Consider the following 14,365-nt stretch of genomic DNA (forward strand, 5'->3'; position numbering starts at 1 on the left):
TTCAGAAATTAATATCTACTTTCAGATTGTTTGCAGTTAGTTAAGTAGTTACAGATTAGTAATAAACAATAAGTAGGCAAAATGAACAAACATAAGACAAAACACCATTACCCTGGGAAAACCTCCTAGGAGGAAAAACCCAGCCAGAATAGATCCTCGGATCTGATTATGAATTATTCACAAAAATAATACATTCATTGAGTAATCTGTAATCCGAGCTTTAGTCAACAATTACAACACTCCCTCTTAGAGAGGATTACAACAAGTAGCCATTAATAACAAATAATAGGTAGTAACCAAATCACAATAATGATAGCTCATCATGGATCCCTTTTATAATGTTCATCTTGCCTTGCCTTTAGAGAATGAATCCAACTTTTAACATGCACACCTATAATCCATGAATACATACACAAGTATGTTCATACATCATGGGGTCTTTCCATGATATCCATTATGCATACCCACCATTCATTGTCTGTTAAGGATGAAGGAGAACTTCCATTTCAATCTTCTCTCAGAGTAGAATGTAATATCAGAATATCATAATCTTTCATCTTGCACACAAGCATAGAATGAAGTTACATAAACCATAGTCGTTCATCTTGCACACAAGCAAAGAATGGATCTAGAACCTCTTTCATCCAGCAGACAAGCATAGGATGAGATTCCATCTAGCACACAAGCATAGAGTGGATCTAGAACCTCTTTCATCCAGCAGACAAGCATAGGATGAGATTCCATCTAGCACACAAGCATAGAGTGGATCCACCTTGCCCGCAGAGGGTGGAAGAGATCAACCATCTCAAAAGAACCACTATCACCTTGCATTGCCCGCAGAGGGTGACTCCACCTTGCATTGCTCGCAGAGGGTGACTCCACCTTGCATTGCTCGCAGAGGGTAGTTGAAGAATCTGAAACTCCCTCTCAACGAGGACAAAGTTTTTTTATTTTTTTTTATGATAAAATCCAAAGTACAATCTTCACCTTGCATTGCCTGCAAGGGTGAAGAACAAATACATACTCAAGATATACCAAAGTAGCTGGAACTCCCTCTCAGCAATAGCTGTGTCCAATCACAGCTTCCAAAGAACTCGAACTTCCTTCGAGTGTATGCCAATCCCAATAATTTCCCTTGAAGAATTAGTATGCCCTGTTTCAGAAGCACTCCAAGCCACTGAAAGATCCAATCAATTTCCTATACTCAAGGATAGGAAATCATACACTTAAGCATCAAGTCAGTTCAATCATAATGAAATTAAAAATGCTTGACCCAAGAAAAATTCCATGCTAATACTCATAATCAAAAGGTAATCAACCAACATAAGTTAGAGTATACCAAACTCAGAAGGAGGCGCTCCCTCTTAACTTCTGCACAATTAATCTTTTATGTCAATCTCAAAGATCCTGTCCATCTATCTTTCAATCAATAAGGTGGACCCATAGCACAATTATTGAGATAAGATGAGGATAACTTCCATCAAGAGATTACACAACAAGATTGACAATCAAATGTCATCAATAGAAAACGAAAATCCTAAGAGATCAATTGCGAAATCTTTCAAAGAGGAACCACAAATAGAATCACAGATTTGTAGATAATAGTTTCAGCCAATGTATAGCAACATTATGCAATGTTAGTAAGACAAGATATAAATTCAATCTCTTGGAACAGAGGACGGAGTAAGCACAATAAAGAATACTCAAACCTCACAAATCATTCAACTGTGCCCCATCAACCTCTTACAGGAGAAGTGATGAATCTACAATTATCAGAACTCAAGATTCCATTAAGGTCCATAGTTGATCATTATCTTTGGTATTACAAAACCAAACAAAAAAGAGGTTTGCACTAAAACATCAAGAGCAAAAGGGATCTTTAATACACCTCTAAAACAACAAGGAGCCGCACATAACTTCTTCATAAAACATTTATAGTATATCTCATTCTTCACATCAATGGTCAGATTTGAAGGTTGAGAACATCTCAAAGCTATGTTCTGAAACACATGATTACTAGAACAACTTATAACATTGGTGTAACAATAAACGAAAGTAGTAGTTCACTCAAATCAGAAGAAAGAACATAGAAAAGACCAAAGACTGAATGCAGCCATAATATCCATTAGTTCATCTATTTGTAGTTCAGTCCAGAGGAAAGTAATTAGAAGCAAATCAAAACAAATGAGCATTGATAAAATTGATCTAACAACAACATCATTTTGCAAAATGATATTAATAAAATACTCATTAGTTATACTCTTTGTTAACCACCAAGCACAATTTATACTTGATCAAAACAAAACAGATCTCAAGGTAGTTTATGATAGTAGAAGAATCCTACACATCAAAAAGCACATGAAGAAGATCTATATTATACAAACTACAAAGTTGTGTAATAGACAGGAGAAATAAGTTTCTTCGACTAGCATTAACCCTTGCATACTACGAACATGATTGCAGATCATCTTTCAACTAAACTTTTCTATCAAAAACACCTATTTACACATAGGCCAAAATATTAAGTCAAAGTGATCTCGATCTGTTCATTTTAGAGTTCATCTCCATAATTAATAGAACATAAAATTCCTACACTTCAGTCGGTATACTTATATCAATGATGCCAAGGCAAACAATCATTAGCTCCTCATGACTGTACACATCTCCATAAGTCGTTCATGTCAAGTAGATTCCAAGTCAACAAAAAACTGTCATGAATGAAGATCATTAAAAAAAACATAACTCAACCAAGCATAGCTACTCACTTAGAATGCATATAAGTATTCATCACAAGAATACTTGGAACTTTTAGATCAAAAGTCAATAATAGAACCTAGTCCATATTATTTAACATAATAACAATATCTAAATTACATATGCAGAGAACATAACTACTATTTAGATCATAGTCATATAGATGACAACTGTGGATGATGAGTCCAAGACATTCCTGATTCCAATCAAAACATTAACGAAGAATCGATCTATAATACCTTGCAACACTCAACAGAATACCTTCTAAGTTCTAACAAAAAGAGTATGCAAATCAAAGATCATGATGATATCTAAATAATGTTCTATATTAGATAAGTCTACCAACTAAGGCAATTAAAATCATAAAATCAATACGACCTAGAACTAGGTCAGCCAAACGATAATACTTCAATCTTTTGGATAAGCTGAGTATAATATATCTTGCAATCAAGAATGCAATGACTCAAAAAATAGTTAGCTTGAATGACGTTGAAGAGTCAGATCTTCAACCATACAGGACCAAGATGTGACCATGCTAAACCTTTGATCACAAACCTTTTCAATCTCTCGTCGATCCTGGAACCTGTCATCAATTTTACGATAACAAGAAAGAGCAAAATCTAGGCTACAGGATGCTAGATCTGATTACGGTTAGTACAACCTGGCTCTGATACCATGTTGAATTTTTCCACTTTCAGATTAACAGTAAGTTCAGAATTCAGAAATTAATATCTACTTTTAGATTGTTTGCAGTTAGTTAAGTAGTTACAGATTAGTAATAAACAATAATTAGACAAAATGAACAACCATAAGACAAAACACCATTACCTTGGGAAAACCTCCTAGGAGAAAAAACCCAGCCAGAATAGATCCTCGGATCTAATTATGAATTATTCACAAATAGGCAGATTACACACTTATCTGTTAGGCTGATAAGGATGAACAACAGCAAGATCCAGATGTCTAGGTCAGTACACAAACAGCCCTAGATCTTCCTTTCATACTTGCATCTGCACTGCACCGTCTGTGTACTGACCAGTCCGCACCAAGGTGTGCACCAATCTGCCCTACATACTTGCATCTGCACTCTCTGTATACTAATTTGCACGCCATCCTTTGTACTAAGGTCTGCACTTCTTCACACTTGGGAAGCTCCAAGTGCACACACAGTTCGCATCTTTAGAAGGATAATCTCTCACCCTCTTACGAGTAGAGATATTTTGCATTATACTTGTATGGTAAACTTGCCCTAGTTACTGAAGTTAATTCTCTCAGCAGCAAGTATACTTCACCTACTAGCAGCAGATGTATTTCACCTTCAATCAGATTTTGCACCAAAATTGCCGAGGTAGTTCACATATGTGTTGATATAAAAATGAATAATAAAAGCATACAAATGAATCCTTATTTATATGTGGAAGGGGAACTAATATTGGGTCAGCCCAATATTAGTTTTGGCGCCAACCTCTTTCTTTTTATTATTTTCTTTTCCCACGCTTCATGTTGCTGATATAGGGTCGGCCCTATAGGAGTGTGCACATGTTAAGTTTATGTGTTTGGCGTGTTGATGGAGAGAAGGGCCCAGCCCTATTCGGATTCTCAGATTCCGTTACAATATTATTTTACTCCCTAAGTTAAAAATAAACAACACTCCATACACAAGGAAGTTGACCTATGGGACCAATTCAATAAAATCATTTAATAATTACATTTATTAATAATTTTATTATTTAATTTAATACTTTATTTAATTATTAGAAAAAACACACACTAGCAAACAAAAGGGCCGACCTTTCTTAATTAGGGACATCACAATCCACCTGTCCCAAATGTTGCTTGTCCTCTAGCAACTTCAGATTTGGATGCTTGATTGCCACTCCTTCCCATGTTGCATCTTCTTGCATCTTTTGTATCCTCATCAAAGACTACCTCTATACAGTGTATTTGTCCTTTTCCCAAACACCTATGTCCTGGTTGCCATGGTTCTCTGCATGTGAAGCATAACTTTTTCCTTCTCAAGTCGTTCTTAGACACCTCTCCTTGGTTTGATTTAGGAGGAAATTCTTTAGGGTGGCGTGCTCTTCTGAAAAGATTTCTTTATTAGCATAGGATATGCTTGCTTCAATCTGTCTGTAGTCATTGAATCTTCAAAATTCAGGGCTCTTTTTATGGCTTCTTGCAATGACTCGGATCAAATGCCCTTACTAAACCTTTAAGGGCTTCAACTAGGCTTTCTATAAAGAAGACTATTAGTTCCTAAAGGGCAAATTGCTGCGTATGGCATAGTAAGCATCATGAAATCTTGTCACATTTTCCTCCGAATCAGATTGTTCTTCCCCAATACCTATTGCTGCTTCTTTGTCCAGAAATGTAGCCTTGAAGGTTATTGTATTAACTGAAGCTCTCTTACCACTAGCTGAAGCTTTTTCTCTACTAGAACTGCTGTCTTCTGCACCATTTTGAATGGGCCTGTCAACACTTAGTTGCTGGCTCATTTCTCTTGAAAGTTGAACCATCTCCCTCATGCTATCCCTCACGCTGGCATGGATCTCTCTGATCTCCCTAATGTTTTCTTGGGGATTTGCCTCTTCCCTATCACCAATTGCCTTATTCTGTTCCCTTTGCTTGTATCTTTGATCCTTGTCACTCATCAATCACAGGCTGGCAGAAAGGTGGCTCTGATACCACTTAAATATACCAGCTAATAAAACATAACAGTAAACATACTTATACAATATTCTCAGGTACAAGAAAACATATTTTTGCAAACTTAGATTAGTATAAGACTCCGAAACCTATTGCTGAAAAGTACCATAATCAGTCACGTGCTACACATAAATTTGGCTCACATACACAGACTTAAAAATGGCATATCTTATTGCTTGCAAGTAGTAGAGTATACAAAACCAAACTCAGAAATTTATATAAGAAATATGTATCAGACTCAAACTGCTTTTCCTAACTCCAAGCCTGTGTCTCTGCCTGCTAGCGATGGCCGAGAGAAAGCTTGTGTTTAGAGGTGCAAGCATACCAAGTAGATATGGGTGAAGGCTGTGATAGAAATGCCTGAAGTGAACACCACACAGTTTCTGTTGCATGAGACAAGGATGATGGGATGGGTTTTCCCCACGATTTCTGCTTCAGCTAATGGTGCTGGTTCTGCGAATCTCATCACAGTCTCATGGCTTCCTTCTTATGCTTTGCCTCGGTTCTGCACAGAGAATGAACAAGATTGGTGTTTGAATGTGCACGCAGCGAATGAGAAGTGAGTGGGGGTGTCGTCCTGTCCAGAAGTGCTTCTAAGGGTTTCATCTTAGAAAGCAGATAAATATGTTGGATTCTGAAATCAGTGATACCATTCCATGAACAATACCTCCTCTAAAAACTTGTTCAATCTGATGTTGGCCTCAAAGAATAACCGCCATACACAAGGAAGTCGACCTATGGAACTGATTCAATAAAATTATTTAATAATTACATTTATTGATAATTTTTTAAATTTATTTATTACTTAATTTAATTATTAGGAAAAAGCAAACACTAGCAAACAAAAGGGCCAAGCTCTCTTAATCGGGGACATCACATGGAGTGTCAATATGGATTTCAACCATGTGGGAGTTGACAAGCATGTCCCCTTCCCATGGAGGTCCTCAACAACACTGGTATTGAAATGCAAGTCCATCTCAAAATCCATGGTCTTGGAAACACACGATTCTCTATTTTAGAGTCCTTTCCACTTATCCTCACGGGCATATAAAAGTGTCTCATAGCTCTCTTTAATTAAAGTGTAAATGTGTGATCCCCATTCATTTTAATTTTTTATTGTCTTAACCTCTCCTTATCTAAATTAAAATGATGGTAATTGCATGATTTTATTAAAAGAATCAAATGTACATATAGGCAATTACAAATACGATGTTTTCTAAAGAAACAATCATTTATTGAGAACAAAATTAGAAAGAATAATCTAACTAAGATTACGCCTAAAATACATTATTGATCATTAATGATTAAGAAATGCTAATATTAATCTAATACCCTCCCTTAATGGTCAATCTGTCAACTACACCAAGTTGCCCCCTAAATTTTACAAACTTGTTCGGGTTCAGAGACTTGGTGAGGATGTCTGCGGTTTGATCCTCAATTGGAACATACTGCAACTGAACTTATCCGTCTTCAACAAGCTGTTTGATGAAATGACAATGAAGTTCAACATGCTTGGTTCTTTCATAGAAGACTAGATTTTTGGCAAGTTTGAGCACCCCTTGATGGTCACAGAAGAGGGGTGTAGGACCTGCTTGAGACATTTGCATGTCAAAAAGCATCCTTAGCAAAACTGCCTCACAAGCTGCTTTAATAGTTCCCCAATATTCTTCTTCGGTCGAGGAAAGAGTTGCTGCTTGCTGCTTTTTGCTGGTCCATGTGACTGCACTTGTTTCCATGTGACTGCACTTGAGACATTTGCATGTCAAAAAGCATCCTTAGCAAAACTGCCTCACAAGCTGCTTTAATAGTTCCCCAATATTCTTCTTCGGTCAAGGAAAGAGTTGCCGCTTGCTGCTTTTTGCTGGTCCATGTGACTGCACTTGTTTCCAGATTGAAGACATACCTAGATGTAGACTTCTTGTCATCAACAAAGCCTGCCCAATCTGAGTTTGTGAAATCAACGAGTCTAGGATCTTTGCTTCTGCCATACAGAATGCCAAAGTCAGAAGTGCCCTTCACATATCTCAACACACGCTTTGCTGCAACCCAATGTTTAGAGGTAGGGGCTGTCATGAAAGGAGAGAGGTAGTTCACAACATAACTTAGGTTAGGTCTAGTGGCGGTGAGATAGATGAGACTGCCCACTAGTTGCTTGAACATGGATTCATCCACCACAGGTGAATCTGATTTGGCTGACAACTTCAGCCCTTTCTCCATAGGTGTAGAGGCAAGTTGTAATCTTGCATTTGAAACTTATCAAGTAGACTCCTGACATACTTCGATTAAGAGATAAAGATACTGCCATCTGTCTGCCAAACCTCAACACCCAAGTAGTAATGCATAAGTCCCATGTTTGTCATGTCAAAGGATTGGCACAAATTCAGCTTAATCTGCTTGATCAAAAATGCCGAATTACCAGTGATAATTAGATCATCAACATAGATGACAAGCAAAAGAATATCACCACCAATAGTTTTGACATACATATTGGAATCAAAAGGACTCCTCTGAAAGCCTTGATCATTGAGGTACTTATCAATCTTTATGTACCAAGTTCGAGGAGCGTATTTCAGGCCGTAGAATGCTTTCACCAGTTTGCATACCTGGTGTTCTTTACTGGCAACCTTGAAACCAAGAGGCTACGTCTTATAGACTTCTTCCTGCAATTCACCATTGAGGAATGCACTCGTGACGTCCATTTGATGGACTTTCCATCCAAATTGGGTTGACATGGCAAGGACAAGCTGAATTGTACCTATTTTGGTTGTAGGAGCAACAGTCTCCTCATAGTCAATGCCTTCTTTCTGTGAGAACCCTCTAGCAACTAGTCAAGCCTTGTAATTATCAAGGGTTCCATCAGCCTTATACTTAACTTTATACACCCATTTGCAGCCAATGGGCTTCTTCCTAGGTGGAAGATCATTGTTCTTCAGAAGATTATGGTGTTTAGCTTCCATAGCCTGTTGCCACTCAGGTATACCTTTAGCCTCTGAATATGTTTGAGGCTCATAAACACTGTGAATGTTGGCCATGAGAGCAAAAATAATTATATGTTGTTGTTTGTTCTTATTTCTAGACGATCTTCCCTCAATGAGCTCATCATCATGAAGATCACCAATAGTCTTGGCCCACCACTTAGGCCGGAGAGTAGAAGTACCAACATCTAAATCAGGTGGATCAACATCACCAGGAATATCAATAAGAAAGTCATCAGGATGTTGTTTAAGATTCTCTTGAGGAAAGTCGGGTGGTGCAACATGCTAGGGAGACTCCATAACTTCAGAGTCAGAGTTTGCTGAATCCCTCCCATCAGGTGGACCTAAGGAAGACGAACACCCAAATCCTTAGCCTTCAAAGGCTGATCCCCAGGTCTCAAAACAGGAGAAGAGAGTTGAGAAGGCCCTTGTTCTTTATCAAAAACAACATCCCAATTGAATATGAGACGATCAGTGTCTACATCAATCAGTTGGTAAGCTTTGTGATTATCATTGTGCCAGGTTCACATGAGTTTCTGACTCTTAGAATCTAGCTTTGTGTGCTTCGTTTCTGACTTTCATGTGATTGATTTAGGGCTTCCTGCCAGACCAAGCTTCCTCTGGAGTCTTTTTCTTCATGACCTGTGTGGGAGACTAGTTTAGAAGTAGACAACAGTGTAGATTGCTCCTGCCCAAATTTTCTTTGGAACACTTCTATGTCCCAACATAGACTGAGCCATCTCAGTTGTTGTGCGGTTTCTTTGCTCAACAACGTTGTTCTGCTGAGGGGTGTAAGGTGTAGTAAGTTGACGCTTGATGCCATGATGTGCACAGAAGTTGGAGAAATCAGAAGAACAAAATTCCCCCCCATTGTCTGACCTAAGAGTTATAATTTGTTGACCAGACTCTTTTTCTACCAAGGCCTTAAACTTATGAAGCATACCAAACACCTCTGATTTTTGTTTAAGAAAATACACCCACATTTTGCGACTAAATCCATCAACAAATAACAAGAAATACTTGGACCTAGTAATTGAAGGAGTGTTCACCGGACCACAAATGTCTACACGAGCCAATTGCAATACCTTAGAAGCTCCCCAAGAATCTTCATCTGTAAATGGAGTCCAATGCTACTTTCTAGCCTGACAAGCTCCACAAACTCCATGATTCCGAGTTTGAATCTTAGGTAGACCAACAACCAAATCCTCTTGAACTAGCTAAGAAAGATAGTGTATATTCAGATGCCCATATCGCTGATGGAAGAACTTTTGGCTGCCATGGCATGCTCTTGAGAATCACCAGTGTCAACAAGTCTACAAAGGCCATGATCCTCAATACCCTCAACAACTGTAGTGCAAGTCTCCTGATCAACAATACTACATTTATGTGAACTAAATACCACATCCAGCACCAGAGAGTGTCTCATAATCTGACTGACAGAGAGAAGGTTGAATTCCATTCCGGGAACATAGTATACATTGAGGAAAATTAAATTCCTCCCACCAGATTGAATCTACATGTTGCCCTTGCCGACAACAGTATACTCTTCCCCTCCAAAAATCATTGAATCGGTGAAAGGCATGTAATCTATGGACCAATGCTTTCAATGAGTGAAGTGTCAAGAAGCACCTGAATCAATGTACCAGGTAGAGGACTTAAGATGATCTGCAGGTCTTTTAGCCATAAAGGCGTAATAGGTAGATTCCTTTTGCTTAGTGTGCTCTGCAACATTAGCTTTTGGTTGAGACCCTTCTTGTTTCTTTTGTTTAGAAGCCAAGCGTTGCCTACAGTCTTTCTTCATGTGACCATACTTGTGGCAATAATTACATTGAATGTTCTTTTTCTTGGAGCTGTCCTAGGATTGACTTGAGCCTTTTTGCTGAGAGGACTGTCTTTTCACTTTATCCTTAGCAAAGGATTTAGCTGAAAAAGTCTGTTCTGTGGAGGACGAACTAGCACCCTTACCTGAACAGCTGTTTCCAACGATCTTACTGCAGAAGTTTGTTGCAAAGCTCTAGAAACTTTAAGTGAACATACGTCGTGCGGGTTAGAGAAAAGACGAAAATTGCGTAGGAAAAAAAACGAAATCCAAATTGTGGTTGCTAGAAAAAAAATCCCGTCGCAAACAAACAGAGCCGTCACAGGTTTGAATAGAAACGTGTGGGTCACAAAAAAATGGGAGGAAGACACAACACACGGGGGAAAAAAAACCTTCGACAACCTTCGAAAAAACATAGGCATTAGAATCCTTCACACGCATTTAGTCTCCTGCAATATAAAATCGCGAATTATATTCCACCAAAAAGCTTCATGAACAGACGCGAACGCGAGAGATAATATTTCGAACTCAGGAAAACTTTTAAAATTTTTCACTAAAAATTCAAGAAAAAAAATTTAATCCTGCTTTGATACCATGAAATGATGGTAATTGCTTGATTTTATTAAAAGAATTGTATGTATATTAAGCAATCACAAATACGATGTTTCCTAAAGAAACAATCGTTTACTGAGAACAAAATAGAAAGAATCTAATTTAACTAAGATTATGCCTAAAATACATTACTGACCATTAATGATTAAGAAATGCTAATATTAATCTAATATAAACCGTGCTTAACATACAACGGATGGCCGCGAGTCTACTCCATTGTAGTTGACAACCTGCACATCCAATGGTAGCATAGTCAAATGTGCATAAAGGCTTGACATAGAAAATGAGGTCTGCATTTGAGCCACACATAAGTCTTATTTCCATAAAAAGGTACCATTCCCACAAAATACAATGCATACACAAATGAAAATTTTTCATTTTCATTTTTTAGCACATACAAAGCATTTTCCAAACCTTTCAAGATTCCAACGTAAAAATATCCAAATTTTCAAACATCAAAACTAAAATATTCAAGAATACCCTATCCAAGGGCATGGAAAATACTCTTTTGCAATCACATAAATATTTTAGGAAAATTTCGAGATAGTTTCAGCATATTTTGCAAGAATTATAAATAAATAAATGGGAATTGTTGAATTGATGCTCAATTCAACAAGTCACACACACAATCCTTCCCTACTACAGTGAAATCCAATACATCCACTTAAGGTGGGCATGCCAATAGCACAAGGAAATTGAAATAAAGAGAGGAAGACAAAATTATTACCTCCCACCATACGCATAACAAAATGAAGGAAGAGGTATGTTGGAATAAATTCACTCCAAACACAAGTAAGCAATCACCATGCTCATGGCCAAGCCAACACACAAATCAGCAGATCCAATCCCAATGCACAACAAAAGGGGAAAAAGAGGAAAGAGCAATCAGGCAGTCCAAAAATTGAATGCCTACCATGCTGCGTTTCTTGCTTTCACCACATACAATCCAAGCAATAAAACCAGCAACCAGAAATCCCCTAATGCTCAGCAAGTAAGAGCAGCACCAAGACAAAAAAGATGGGGGGAATAATATTGCAGCTCAAATTCCCATACCCAAATATGTAGTCCCCAAAAGTTTAATGCCCAAAATGGACCTTTTTCTTTTCTTTTATGCAAAACATTCTTTTTCCAAAACCCCCAAACCAATAATATTTGATTAAACATGACTTTTTCTTTGCATTTCAAATAACTACATGAGCCTATTTTAATTTCTTTTTGCAATTACACAATGCTGATAAAGCATAGCCATATACAATTGCTCGCACAATTTCCAAGTTATAAAATAAATCTCTATATGATATAAGTTTCACTTAACTCGAGCAATATACACACATTAGCATAATTCAATTCATTACTAGCATTACCTTCTTTTCATCAATACCCAACAAAATACAAAATTTAATAAAATAAATTTAATCATAGGATTCATACAACTGATAGAAAACATGCAAGCACATTTTATGGGTTTTCACACGACTCAAGAATCTATAATTTATCAATTCAGATATAGGCTCATAGAGTCACGCAAGGCACATCTTGTAGCTTGAACTCAAGCAAGATGAAAAATAACATGTAAGATTGTTACCCGAGCCTTTTGCCTCTGATTAATCACCATTAGGGAAACCCACACTTGCACATTGAAGGAATTCGGGCATACTTGTTCAATACAAAATTTAAATAACCAAAGCACAGTATACACAGACATCCTCCAATGAAATAATGTCAAAATTTTCATCTTACTGAAAATCATTACATTAGCATGATTCAAATACACAAATACTAAGCAACTCATCACAATGCTATACTCAATAGGCATGAGAAAAATCACAGATTGAAATGAAAATATTGAAGCTAAAATACTATTGAGTCCAAGCATAAACAAGCCCAAACAAGTATGTAAATCTAGGCATATAATTCATATATCTCAATGACAATTCACAAGAACATCACCAATTAGTATGATAGTAGTACTAAAACTCAACATGAGCTTGAACATATACAAATCCACACACATACACATAAATCCAAAATACATGATCCATACACCTTGTGGCAATACAAAAGAACATCATTGGCAAGTATATTTAACTATCAAATTCAAAATACAAAATGAGCAACAGAAGGAGGCACACATGTTTCGGGTGTAACAGTATTGTACAAAAACAAGGTCATTCAGACATTATTGAGTCAATTTGTTGTGCTTCTTTGTGTGAATGGCTTCAGATATGTTACAACTTGCAATTATGCTCACACACTACAGAGTTGAGACGAAATGTAGATGGTAAGGGTTTGAGGATTTAGTGTTTTTTCACCATAATCTTCTCACTACAAATTTGCGAGGACAAAATATATAACTTTTTAAGTAACTTAGAAAGCTTTAAACTAAATCTAACATAGTTGACTTTTTTTTAATCTAGCTGTTGAGTCATTCTCCTGTGAATGCATGTCAGTGAAGAAAACAACCTCCCATTTGTCATTGTAAATCTGCAACCTGTTTAGAATTATGTTTTTATGATTTTCAACAAGGATCATTCTCGCTATACATTTGTTGAGGTCGTATATAACCTCCTCCTCATCCTTGAATGAATCAGAGAAAAAATCATTGGGTTCAAGAAATAGGTAATGATATGAATATGTTGGTAAATTTTGTTTTATAGATAACCCATGGCTTTTTTCTTCCTAGCTACCATTCTTAGAATCCTAACCAAAGGTTTGGACACCTAAAACAAAACAATATTGAAAATGAAAGTTAATAAATTTTTAAATCTGGTGTTCATGCAATCAACCTATGCAGGGTAGAAGTAGCAATTGTTTCTATTTTTATTTTTATGCAATTGCTTTGTAAACAATATAAATATTTGTCATTTGCATTTAGATGGCTAATAGGATTTTTCAAGCCTGCTATTTGCTGAAATTGTTGTATATAGAGTATAGTCTTTGAAATTGATTATGTTGTGAGTTAAGAATTTTCAATAATTTAACAAACTTTGTATTGTTGAAGTCATTGGAAGAAGTGCTGTGGCATTGTACACAATCTTTCGTATTTATTATTTAATTCATAGTGTGTTTTTCTCAATGCCTTTGTTCACTGAATCCTATCTGGTTCCATTTATGATTTTCAATGTCTGCATTTAATTGGAAACCATAAATGTCTTTTAGTTGTGCTAGATTAGTCTTTTGCAGTAGATAGCTTTTACACAAAAACTTCTCATCTAGTGTAGATGTGCTGAAAATGCTTTTGTGCTCTATATTGAGAAAGCACAAATATAGGTTTTTATTTTGTTTGTTTGTATTGCATATTGTCTAAATTCCTTAGACTCTAGAATAAAGGGAGCTTCCCTTAATAATTTTGCTTCACATCGAAAGGTGTGAATTTAAATTCTAACAAGCTCATTGTCCAGTATTCTTTAAAGGGAGATTAAATTTTCAATACCAATGGACTAAATATACGCTATGCATGAAGTATCCCTGTTCAGGTCCAACTTGTAATTTGGTTCTC

The 14,365-nt window shown here is 36.7% G+C and overlaps 1 protein-coding gene across 1 annotated transcript in view; it reads left to right on the forward strand.

Annotated features, from left to right (window-relative positions):
* LOC131079761 (probable sphingolipid transporter spinster homolog 2) overlaps window positions 1-14,365 on the forward strand; it is a 262,535-nt gene that overhangs the window by 7,141 nt on the left and 241,029 nt on the right. The gene's annotated exons all lie outside the window — the stretch shown is intronic.

This window comes from Cryptomeria japonica, chromosome 6, assembly GCF_030272615.1.
Source record: "Cryptomeria japonica chromosome 6, Sugi_1.0, whole genome shotgun sequence".
NCBI classification, from domain to species: Eukaryota; Viridiplantae; Streptophyta; class Pinopsida; order Cupressales; family Cupressaceae; genus Cryptomeria; species Cryptomeria japonica.